At 36.3% G+C, this 11,799-nt stretch overlaps 1 pseudogene; it reads right to left on the bottom strand.

Moving 5' to 3' along the window:
- Positions 1-3,007: 3,007 nt before the first annotated feature.
- LOC138821726 (U6 spliceosomal RNA) lies at positions 3,008-3,108 on the bottom strand (annotated as a pseudogene).
- Between the last annotated feature and the right edge of the window lie 8,691 nt (positions 3,109-11,799).

The raw sequence follows: 11,799 nt of genomic DNA, 5'->3' as shown, positions 1-11,799 counted from the left end.
CTGGGATCCTGCTTGTTAGGTGTTCTATATGCTTCTGTTATGTAGGTAAGATGTTCTTTTTTGAGATGGGGAAAAATTTCACCGATTATCTTGTGGAATAGGTGTTGCATTCCCTTGCGTTGATATTCCTCACCTTCGCATATGAAGGTTTAATTTCTTGGCACTATCTGCTTGCTCTTGAATTTCCCTTTGGCATAATTTAAGTGATTTTTCCATATCTGTCATTTTCTGGTCCAGTTGATGTATTCTGTCTTCTGTATCTGAAACTCTACATTCCATTTGTTCACTGTGTTAACTCTGGCTTCCATTGTTGTTTTCATGGAGGAAATGGACTCATTTATGGATTCGATGTTGGTTTTCAAAATACTAACCTCACTTCCTAATGAGTTGTGTACTGCCTCTATTTTGTCACTTATCTCAGGGCTTACTGAGGTCTGTGCTGCCTCTATTTTTGCATGCATCTCCTGTTTGATGTCCTGCATCTCTTTCGATATTTCGATCCTGTGTTTTTTCAATTTCTGGTCTATTTCTCACTTTATTTCTTGAGTAATTGCCTCCAGCACCTCTTGGATGTAGTGTTTGTCTTCCATTCTGGCTTTGCTCCCACTGGGGCTCTCCCCTGGGTGGCTGCTGGCTTTTAGAGATAGCTTGCTATCCTAGGTGTTGATAATCCTTGTAATTTTTCTCTGTGAGATTCTCATGAGGATTCAGGGATTATTGCAGACTAATCTGAAATTTTGTTTTGGTCAATAGGTGTCTGTCTTTGCTTGGTTACTCTTTCTGTGCAAGTAGAGAGAATCTGTACCTGATCTCAGTTCTGTTGGGGGCCGACCTCTAGCTGCTGGTCTGACGCACACAGAGTTCTCGGCTCTCTGCTGTAGATCACTGGCAGTTCCCACCTTTAGAAGGGTTGAGCAGCCTAGACTGCTCCTGATTGTTCCTACAGGTGCTCTTGGCGAGTACGGATGTGGTGGATGTACTCTCCCAGATGCTGGAGTCTGCTATGGGCTCCTGATGTTTTGTTTTGTTTTACTTTTTTGGCTAGTTTGGGCTTGAACTCTGTGCTTAGGTGCTGTCTCTGAGCTCTTCAGCTGAAGGCTGGCACCCTACCATTTGTCCCATAGCACCAGACCTGGGCCTTTCTGCTTATGTGTTGCTGAGGAATCTGATCCAGGGCCTCCTGCACCTAAGAAAGCACTGTACTGCTTAGGCACCTTACCAGCCTGAGCTCCTGACTCTTATCAGGTGCTGGCAGCCTGTGTTGTAAAATTCCTAGCCTAGAATATATGGGTCAGGTTCTTGTGGGTTTGGGTTTCTCTTGTCCTGAACTCCTGGGTCTTTTGCTGTCACAGCCATGATTCCCAGGGGGTGCAGTTCCCTGTTTTTCTCCTCTCTGCTGAGGCATATGCTCAGCTTCTGATTTCAGTTGGAAGACATTGGTTATGTTGCTCAGGCACCGTGTCCCCAGGCCTGGTCCCGGCCCCCAGCCTGGGGCACACCGGTTGAACCTGTGCTGCTGTGTATCCCACCTAGATTATGCAGCCTGGAGTACACAGTTCAAATTTCTTCCACCATTGGGTGTCTAGACCCAGGGGCGCTGTTCATGGCTTGGGTGTTTAATCTCCCTTCCAGGGTCTCTCTTGTTCTAGCCTGGCCAGCTTAGTGTTCTCCATGGGCTGGTGGAGCTCTTGAACATTTTCTAGTTTTAGTGGGTCCTGTGGTGCAGGTTTTGGGGTAGGGGGACTGGGGATTTCCACCAGCTCTGGTCTCCCTTGAGGAATATACTCTCCCCTGCGGGGTAATCTCCCTGTAGCTAGTTGTTGTTTTGGTGTTGTGTTGTGTTGCTGGTTGCCATTGCAGTCAGAGTTCAATTGAGGTGGTTGTGGGGTGGCCTGAGAGGTGGTGGCTCCACCGAAGGGGTGGGGGAGGGGCCTCTGTGCAGGTTCTGGGATCTGGGGTTTGTCTCTGCACTCTCCAGATCAGCACCAGATCCTTTCAGTTCTTCTGCTCTGGTGTTCTATGGGCATCTAGTGTATCTCTGGGGTTCCTGACATGGGGCCATCTGGCTTTGGCAGGATGGAGCCTCTCTGCTCAAACAGAGAGTGAGGGGTAGAGGTGGGATCTTTGTGTAAGCTCCCTGCTTGGAGGTTTCTTCATTCGTCACAATCAGTGGGTCTGACACTGGTACCTCAGGGGGCTTTGGTGCGGGTGATCTGCAGACAGCCCCCTGTGTCTCTGGGACACAGGCAGCTCCCACCAGGCTGGGCTGGCCATGGCTTGGCGCACTGCTGTGTAGCCAATAGACATTGGGGAAGGGGTCTTCACGCTTCTCTGTTGTGAAATTCTTCTTTTTAACTTTATTATTTTGTTTTATTCTGCTTCCTGTTTTTCTCTGGATGTTGGTCTTTTTGTTGTTGTTGTTCTCTTGGGGAGATTAAACATTGGAACTCCAACTCTCTTTTTGGTTGGGGTGAGCTGTGGCATTCCCCTACTTCTCCATTGCCTTCTTGTTCCCCCCTAGAGTTTTTGCTTTTTTTAATCAGAAATAATTTTAATGTATCTGTTGAAATGAGTACTAAAACAACTAAAGATATTTCTGGTGCTTATATGAAAAATTATACTTTAAAATATTCTGTATTCTGTTTGTATAATGCCCATAATCTATTTTATTCTTTCCTAGATATAAGACTTTGAATACTACATTGTTTTATAATATATAGGTTCATTAATAAATGTATCCTTTCAGATTGCATTCCATACAGAAACAGTTTAAGATTCTTTTTTTTACTAGGTCCTTATAGTATATTCCTTTGGAATAAAATGACAATGTTGTCTAATTTTAAAAGTTTTATAAAGATTATGCTATGTAAAGGGTTTTCTAAGGCGAAGATTTAACACACTGATATCAAACTAAATTTTATTTATATGAATTACATGTATTGTTACACTGTTAATTTTGTAATCAACTTTTTAATAATTGTTTTTCATTTCTAACATCTGAAGAATGAAAAATATGGAATAATTCATAGATTTTCACATCATCCTGTGCAATTGCCATGTTAATCTCTGTATTGTTGTAATTTGGGGATATGTGCTTCTGGAGAATATAATGTTCTCTAAATGTAGGTAGTTAATGATGCAATCATTATACAGGATTATATCCTTGGGTGCCTATTTGTAACAAGGAAACTTTAATGTTCCTAACAATGCTACTGATCTTATTTCCCTAAAATTCTGTGTATAATGGAAAATAATTATATTGTTCATTCCAATGCTCACGTTTGCAATTCTTTTGTCAATGACTATTTTAAGTCTTTTTCATTTTAGTTTTAATCATACTTTGAAGAAGTTTTAGCTAGGTCCAAAGAGGATGCCTTTTTAAAGTACTTATTTATCCAACTGAGTTAACTCTGTAGAGCTAATGGATTCAAAGATAGCCTTGCTTAAGAGCTCCTTCTAAAATTCTGCAGATGAAAATTTCCCAAATGAGGGATTATTGGCACAAATATCTACCTGAGACTGTATCCTTCTTCCATGTAGGTTCAGACCAACCAGAATATCTTACCCTGAAAGCGTAATTTGTCTTACTTGAACAAAACAAATCTTAGTTACAAGGGATCATAAAAAGATGAACATTTCAGACAGAACTGTTCAGACTAGAAGGTTTTTATCAAAATAAAAAGTAGCTAAATCCAAGAAGGTGAAAAAATTGTTCATATGCATGATTACTTAATGTCCTGGCCTGTCTACCTTCCAACCAGGCAGGAACTTACACTATTGCCTTTCTATCACCAAATATTTTCAGAGCTCCAGGAGAAGTCCATATGTTTCTCCTTGTTAATAGGCCTTAAATTGGTAATGTTTCCTCTTGCCTCCAGTCTGTAAATCTACAAAAGGTAAAGGTTTAAGTCTAACTCTACCAAACACTGAGGTAGAGATAATGGAATAATACTTTAAAACGGAGTTGCTTTTGATACCCTAACCACAACAGAACAATGTAAAACATGTGCTCTTTTTTATTATATTATATATAGTTATATATTTTATATTTATATGTGCTGATTTTATATTTCACACAGTGAAACTTACTAGAATCAATTGATAATTTGACAAATAAATTGATATTTATTTATTCCAATAAATAATATTGGAATATAAATAATTAGGTTTAGAATATATATTAGAATATAAAGAGTATCAATGCAATGTCTTCGGTATAAACTTGTGATACCTTCTAAGTGTTCGTGGTCTTCTGAATTCACATTGTTAAAAATCAATGTTCTTTTCCTCCAATCTATAAGAGATTTTACTCTGATGATCTGTTTATTGTTTTAACTCGCTGCCCCAAACTGTTTTTCTCCATATTTCTGAAGCATTCCTACAGATTATACTCCAATTGTGCTGATATGATATATAAAAGCCATTATTCTTCTATAGATCCATGGGTCCTAGTATCTTATGGCCGAGTTACCTGCATCATCAGATAACAGGGGCTAGACATCTCACCTAGTCCTATGCAACATGCCAGCAGAAAGTAACTGAAAATCCATCTCAATTTCTCATTTCTTATAATATTTCAAGGCCCCAATTCCTTGAGATAAAAGAATTAGCAGCAAGAAATTGTGTAATGCAAGGCAACTAAAAATGAAAGATGAGGTCACAAAATCGAGAGAAAGTACTGTATTTCAAACTCAATTTATAGATGACTAGCCCATATGAGTGAACAAGATCAGAAAGTTTCACAAGATTATTTTTAATACTCCTCCCGTAATGATTAATGTAATATTTCAGTCCAGCATATGTGAGCCCAAAAAATAGTTCCTGGAAGGATAGATCCATGATTGATCTACCAAGCCAGGAAAACTTGAATTAGAGGTCAAATGTAATTCAGCAAAACATTAATTGAGAAGATCGTTTGTGCTTCAAAACACTGGTACTTTACTACAACTTGGTTCTGTGGTACAAAAATGTTGTCATTCTCAAACCAATGATAACCTACATTTAATCTCCTGAAAGTGTATTCCTTTTCAAATAAACTTTTTGAAATAACACTTGCCAAAATAACATTTGATAAGTATATGACACTTAGTGACATTACAAGTTTTTCAAGTGTAGGGAGCAAGTCACAATAGAGTTGATTTATTTACCCAGCACTAATGCCAAACAGGTTCAACCATTCATTAAAGTGTAGAAATAGTACCATGCACCATTTGTGTTGTTCAGTAGGTGCCTTCCAGAAATTTGTTAAATAGGTCATCCTCCCATATTTCAACCCCGAAGGTTAGCTAATAAAGTAAACTTCATCACTTAATAAGGGACATTTTAAAAAGTCACAAATACTTGCCTTATCATATGTTGTCTTGTTTTCACTCTGTCTAACATAGTAAGAAATATGTCTTTAAGACTTGAATATGGGTACTCATCTCAGATGTGACAAAATCTATCTTCTATTTCTATCATATTTCTCTATAGTAGTAAATGTTAGTTTTCTTCTTTTTCCAAAACTTAGTCTTATCCCATGTAAAATAAAATAATCACACACCATTGTACGAAGCCATTTATAAAAATTGGTAGGTAAGAATACATTCAAAGCCATTTTTAAACTTTCTTGTTGACTAAAGATTAATCTTCAAATGGATGAGAATATAACCATGTCTAGGTGTTTCAAGTCTCCAGTCTTGCAAATTGTTATTGCAGATGAATGAATGATGGAAATATAAGCTTACATCAGTTCAAGTATATGCAGGACTGAAACTCCATGGAATGTATATAAACCTTTCAAAGTATTAACAGAAAGTTTAACAAAATGACTATCAGGAAGTTGAAAACAGAGAGGAATAATAGTAAAGTCATAGAATGAATGAAAAATGGAACAAGGTGCAAGTACAGATAAAATACTCAATGTACATATTTGAGAAAGGAAATGGTAAATAGGAAATAAATCTTGTAGAAGGGGTTGGTTGAGAATGATAGAAGGAGTCACTGTGATCCAGGAAAAATGGCTAATTAGGTGGACATATTTAATTGTAAGACACTTGCACAACCTTTGGAAATTCATTTAAAAAAAAAACTAACAAAAAGACACAAAAATCACAACCAAACAGCAATTTCTACAGAGTATAAATATGACCTCTCAAAAATTTTAAGAAATTAATGGAGGGAAATCTTGATAAAAGCAAACAAAACTGGTCAAAGTGGCAGGTTGACCTAGGGGAGGATACTGAACAGATTTAAATAGATTATCTAAGGTTATAAATCACCTATATCTGCTGCAAATATTATCTTTCTTCTATGAGTTCTCTTTGTCTGAGCTGGATACTCCACTCCTGAGCCACAATTGATAGCTTGTGAGGATGGAATGGAAGAAACAAGATGAAGAACCCAGTACTCCACTGTAGAGAAAACAATCCTCTATTTTTTCTCTCATTTCTCGTCACTACTTTTTATTCATACTTTTAGGACAATTCATTTTGAATTACATTTTCCTTCTTTATTCTGGCAAATAATTAGTCAAATAATTCAGTAAATATTATTTGCCATTTTTGGATTATGCTGTTTATTTGACTATGCGAGTCCATTCAACTTTCCTCTTGCATTTGGTTGCCATGAAACAACATCTATGTTGATGAGGACAAATCTAAGTAAAATTTGTCTCCACAAAACCAGTCCAAGAATCTGGGATCACAAATACTTGGCTATATTTTTTTTCTTTTTTTCTTTTACCTTGAAAGTCTTCTTGTGTCTAAATTGCCCAGAAAAATAAGTACTCCATCACTTTTTGTTTCAATCAATTCTAACCTCAAGGATATATTTTGCTAACAAGACGCATAGAGGAAACCAAAAAATACTCCCTTTATTATCTTCTCTCTTAGGACTCTCCTTAGATAACATATCAGGAACAGTGAAGTTATTCTTTGCAAAATTATTTGAATTTATTATTTTCTCTTGTTCTTGCATTTGCTCACCAAGACGTATGAAGAAGAATAGAGTTAAATCACCCATACCTTGGAAGACAGGTCTGTTACAAAAGGACAACGCTTCTGTGTCCTACTTCTATGTCCTCCTCTTAGCTCTTTCCTGTTATCCAATTAATCACAGCTTCTTGGTTTCAAGTCTACTGAAGCCTCAGCCACTGTACATCTTCATAGTTTCTCTTTTAAAACTCTTTTAAGTTGCCTCATTTGGATGTGGAATTTATTTTCATGTCTTCATTCAATCAGTTCTGCATTCTAGTGAGCCAAATAGGCTCTGTAAAGTCACTTTAGGTAGCAAAAATATAAAGACAATCTGTATCAAAAAGTTTTGGCCTCCCTCTAATGCTGAAGACAATACACTTAGCTAGGGCTTCTAAGAACACTATTTTCTAAACTTTCCCATTTGCTAAATTCTTTTCTGAACCCAAAACTTTTTTTGGGGGGGAGTCCTGGGGCCTGAAACTCTGGGCCTGGGCACTGTCCCTCAGCTCTTCAGCTCAAGGTTAGCTCTCTACCACTTGAGCCACTGTGCCACTTCCACCTTTTTTCTTTTTGCTTATGTGGTGCTGACGAATCAAACCCAGGGCCTCATGTATGCAAGGTAAGCCCTCTACCACTGAGCCACCTTCCCAGTCTTTGAACCCAAAACTTTTTGGCTTATGTAATTAGAGAATTCTTCACTATCTCATGTTAATGAGGGTATTATATTTTGTGAGCCACTTAGAAATATGAAATCATTGGTTTGACGTACACAATCAGATTTTTTTCTGTATTTCATTTCTTCCCATGCAAAGACATTGTGGAAAGTATTACAAACAAAAAAGTATAAACCCAATACCCTCTTTCATTGTAGAGGGCATTTTTCTCCCTAAATATTTTGACACAAATTATCTTTGTTTTTTTTTTTGTTTTTTTTTTTTGTTTTTTTTTTGGGGGGGAGAGGAGGTCCGGCCTTGCGGCCTGAACTCTGGGACTGAGCGCTGTCCTTCAGCTCTTCAGCTCAAAGGTAGCACTCTACCACTTGAGCCACAGCACCACTGCCGGTTTTTTTCTTTTTGTTTATGTGGTGCTGACGAATCGAACCCAAGGCCTCAGTCATGCAAGGCAAGAGCTCTACCACTGAGCCACCTTCCCAGCCCGACCCAAATTTTGTTTGATAATTAAAGGTTAATTCACAAATTTTGATGTCTTTTTTTTTTTTTAAGAATTTGAATTCAATTTCCACTACAACTTTTTTGCACACAGTGAGAGTATACTTCCTTGGTAATAACAATTCTCAAGGAAACCTACAGTATTAAATCAAGTTTTCTGAGGTTTGTTTGTTTAGTGTGAAAAAGAACCATCTTTAGCAACATTGCTTCCTCTCTACTAAGTCTCCATGGATTTCTTTGAATGAAAGCCTATTTTCCCAGGCAATTTTAAATTTTCTTAATAGGCTAAGGTGTTAAAAATTTTGAACAATTAAAATTTATCTATCATAACTTTAAAACTCTTTTGAAATTCCTTTATCAGAATCACGAATTCACCAATACTAATACCACTTTTACCACCAAAAAGTTAACATGTTGTTTTCATGATTTAGTGTTTATGCAACTATTATTTTCCAGTGGCATTGTTATGTGTGTATATGAACATATAAGCTGATGCTGAGAAAAATGAACTCCAAGATATGGAAACAGATTTTTATTTGTGGTTTTTTTGATGTACTATGTAATTGCTATTTGTTTTAGGATTTTCCCTATGCTTTCTCCCTGCTGTATTTGATTTTGGTACCCTGTGTATTGTGTATACATTTACCTTAACTAGGGAAGGGAAGAGGAACAACAAAATGGTGAGAGAAAGCAGAAAGGCAAACCAATGCAATAGCAATACTCATAAAACAATATGTTGGAAATGTACATTACAACTTGTGAAGAGTGAAGGGGGGAAGGAAACTGTGAAAAAATGAGGGAGAGGTAAAAAGTTTGAAAAGTTATTCATTCACTAGCTTACAATTACTGTAACCACACTATACATCACTTTGATAATAAAATTTTAAAATAAGCTGCATAAAATATAATTTCACTATATTGGTATAGTAAATATTATTCTTTATGTATTAACTTTTTAAAAATCAAAACTATTTGACATCTAATTTGAATTAACTACCCTTTCTTTATCAGAGGGACATCTACTTGAATATTATCCATCTAGACAATATTTTCACAATATACTTGCCAATATTTTGAAAAAAGAATAAATTTAGTACTTTCTCATAATAAAAGTGAAGAGATTAATTAAATGGAAACCCATAACTTTTAAAAGTAAATAAGTTGTTAAAAGAGCAGAATATATGTTATTCAAAATTCCTATGACTCATTTTCATTTTAAAATTCTCAACATTTCATACCTCAGAGATTCAAAACAGTACCTGTTTGCATGTTATAAAATTCTGCAGTAAATACAGATTCCAATTGGGTGTTACAGATTGAGTAGTCAACAGAAAAATAGCCACATTCTTATAGAGGATAAGACTATGAAGCATCTGTAACAATTAATTCTTCAAGAGAAAGCAATTTTTTTATCAGAGTAAGCTTTATTTCTATGACCATCAATCCCAAGATTTATGTCATAAAGTCATCCTAGACCAACAGTTTCCATCTTGTAAGGTGCACCTTAAAATTGCTTAATTCACATCATGAATAGCTTAACTCTATTGTGAAAAAAATACTACACCTCTGCTAATGTGATGCCCTCCTTGTTCTGGAAAGAATGACACAATAAACTGAGCTGCATCATTTTTCTACCAGTGGTGTTCTTGAGATAAGGACACTTGCAAATATTATTTATATTTTACTTTTTAACTATCATAGATATTCAGGATGCTAAGATCAGAAAATTATGGTTCAAAGCCAACTCATGCAGGAAGGTTTCTTAGATTTTTATCTCCAATAAACTACTCAGAAAAAGCCAGACACAAGTGGCACTGAGGTTGAAGTGGCAGGGCACGAGCATTGAGCATAAACAGGCTTAGGGACAGTGTCCAGGCCCAGAGTTCAAGCTTTAGGAGAAGCCAATAAAACAAAAACAAAAATGAAAACAAACCCCAAACCTAGCATTTTTCTCAATGTTTAAAGAGGCATGTAATTAAGGAAATGGCTTCCTGTGTTACATATAGGAAGAAGAAAGAAGATGTCACACAATTACTCTCTTCAAACCATAGTATAGCACACCCTCAAAAAATTGCTCTTTTTCCAAATATATAAATTACTGTCATCCATTTGTTGGCAACTCTGTCTAGATTATTCACGTTATCATGTTATACATGAACTGTTGATATTATTTATTAACTAAGTTCTAATTATAACTCTCTAGAAAATATATTCTAGGAAAATAGGAATGCCAGTGTCATTTGTGAATTTGTCAATTAAACCTTCTACTTAAAAAGACTTTTGTAGTAGCGTATAAAATATGAAATTACGAACAAAACCAAAATATTCATTTTAAATCTCAATTCTAGTTTATCAAGGTCTACAAAGTTCTATGTTAGAAATACTTTGTTCTTTCTACAAGCTTAAGCTTTTATAATCCTTCATCAGTTCTTTAAAATCTAACAGAATTATACTTACCTACTTTTGCAATTTTGGGGGAGGGAATCATGAGCCATTCTGCATCTAGGAATGTTCTGTAATGGAGAGAGCATTTAAAACACGTGAGGATTATGTATCTGTTGCATTTCAATAGGAAACTTGACTTCTCAAAACATAGTGATAAAATTAGCCCCAACTTCCAACTGTGTATTCCTTTCTTGTTGTTTGTTTGTTGGTTTGCTTTATTGAGACAAAAGTATACTACTTGGTCAAGGGAAGGTATCTCTATGTAATCCACTCCTTGATCTCCTGTCTTAGTCTCCAGGCTTGTACCACATTGCCCTGCCATATTTTGTTATTTAATCTAGATAAAGACTAGCAATTCTGAACTTCTCCTATGATCTTCTCCACTAGACTGATTGCTCAGACTGTTTAAGTACTATTTTCAAAGATGTTCTAACATTTGACACAGGATATGAACATTTTCAGATGTATATGCAGGGGTCTCTGATTCATTCCTCCATGGATCTGATCCCATTAATAATGATTACTTGAATCTCTTACTGTATCTGGTCCCTAGCTATATAATATTCTCAACTTGTTTAAAGAAAATTCACTTGAGGGCTTTCTAATACTAAAAATTATCACTTGATTTTAGTCTTACTCAGGACATATTTTCTATTGTTTTCTAACTTTTCTACATATTCTGAGAATTGTTTCATTTTGTATTTGTGTGTGCATATATAAGTGCCTTTCTGTGTATGTGTATGTTTGTATGTATTTATGCAAAAGCCTCAAGCTCTTACTCAGTAATCTTGCTCATGACTGGGATTCCAGGTTTTGCTGATTAATTATAGGTAGTGTCTCAAATCCTGTTCTGCCAAGGCTGGATGCAAACTGAACTTCCCAGAATCTTTTACATCCTTAGGTTTTATTTTTCCAGGAGTATCAACTTTTAAGCTACAAACATTTTTTTGGAGTATGAAGCCTAACCAGTAGCCTAGATTTTTAACTCAAGATTTCATATAAAGATAGATGAACATACACATTACATATCCTGAGTGTCCACTGTTAGAAAGGTGATCGCAAGCCTAGTGGTGGTTGGATCTGAGGATTGGGGTTCAAAGCCAGCCCGGGTAGGAAAGTCCTGGAGACTCTTTTCTCCAATAACTACCAGAAAACTGGAAGTGGCAAAGTGGCTCAAGTGATAGAGCAGTAGCCTTCAGCTGAATAGCAGAGGGACAGCAGCCAGTTCC

This window comes from Dipodomys merriami, unplaced genomic scaffold, assembly GCF_024711535.1.
Source record: "Dipodomys merriami isolate MVZ:Mamm:240054 unplaced genomic scaffold, mDipMer1.0.p SCAF_93, whole genome shotgun sequence".
NCBI classification, from domain to species: domain Eukaryota; kingdom Metazoa; phylum Chordata; class Mammalia; order Rodentia; family Heteromyidae; genus Dipodomys; species Dipodomys merriami.
This window is presented reverse-complemented; position numbering and strand designations above follow the sequence as displayed.